Raw genomic sequence first — 1,158 nt, forward strand, 5'->3', positions numbered from 1 at the left:
CTGGAAGAACACATAGGCTACATTTTAAGTTTTTTAATTCCGCGCGGACGGTGTCGCGGGCGACAGCTAGTATTTGATATAAAAGTGATCAAAAATAATACTTTGATTACGGAGCAAAATAATTACTTTAATTAAAATAGAATTCATTAATTTGTTTCATAACAATAGCATTGATATATTCATGTCCATCTTTATAACTTACTTTGAAATAATATCAATTTAAAAATGTTCAAAGTTTGTTGTTAGATTGTGTATTCATAACACGATCGGTAGCGTTCTCGAGTTTGCCAGTTCTCTGTGACTCTGACTACACAATTTGCTGAGGCCGTGGGGCGCAATGCGGTGCGCGATTGAAACTTATTCTCAAACACGTAACAATATGCAGCATACGCGCGCAACTATACATTCAAAACAATTTTCTTTATTTAAACTCTTACGATATTAAGTAATTTGTTTATTAAGTCTATAGTGGAAGTTGTTATATATTTATAACTTTACTAGGTAACTTTATCATCCCAAAAAATAGCTTGTAAATGACCGTATGCATTAGCTACCTTCCCACAATGTCCTGTCAAAATCGGTCCAGTCCTTTCGGAGATTACACGTAACAAACGTGGACTTTCGGACAGACAGACAAATGTACACAACGGCCCATTAGCTTAGTTGGTTAGAGCGTCGTGCTAATAACGCAAGGGTCGCGGGATCGATCCCCTCATGGGCCACATCTCCTTTTGGGTCGCGGACGAAACCGAAAGCGTGCCCGTGGCCCCGTCCCGATGCGTTGGAGGAACAGAGAGATTTAGTGGGTATGCCTCCGCTATGGAGGAGAATCCCACATAACTATTGAGTCCCCCCCGGGGCGCGTAGTATGCATAAAGCATTCCTCTCTGAAAAAAAAAGACAAATGTACACCTAACATGATTTTTCGTTTGATATATTACATACAAGTTTCAATTTTATTAATTATATAGATGGATGCTTTTGTATTTGCGATGTACTGAGTAACGAAAATTGACTTTCTGAGTACACATTATTTGAACATTGGACATTTTGAAAAACACTTTGTATATAACTTTCGAAAGCCTTAACTTGTTATTATACATACAAATTTTGTATTTTAATAGCGATCACATAACTTCGAAAGATTTGAAAATGCTA

General features: G+C 37.2%; 1 non-coding gene across 1 annotated transcript; it reads left to right on the forward strand.

The window, feature by feature from the left end:
• The first annotated feature begins 648 nt into the window (after nucleotides 1-648).
• TRNAI-AAU (transfer RNA isoleucine (anticodon AAU)) lies at nucleotides 649-722 on the forward strand. Its single transcript has one exon. It is a non-coding gene; the product is annotated as a tRNA-Ile (tRNA).
• Nucleotides 723-1,158: the final 436 nt, after the last annotated feature.

Source organism: Papilio xuthus, unplaced genomic scaffold, assembly GCF_000836235.2.
Source record: "Papilio xuthus unplaced genomic scaffold, Pxut_1.1 DF827461.1, whole genome shotgun sequence".
Lineage (NCBI taxonomy): Eukaryota > Metazoa > Arthropoda > Insecta > Lepidoptera > Papilionidae > Papilio > Papilio xuthus.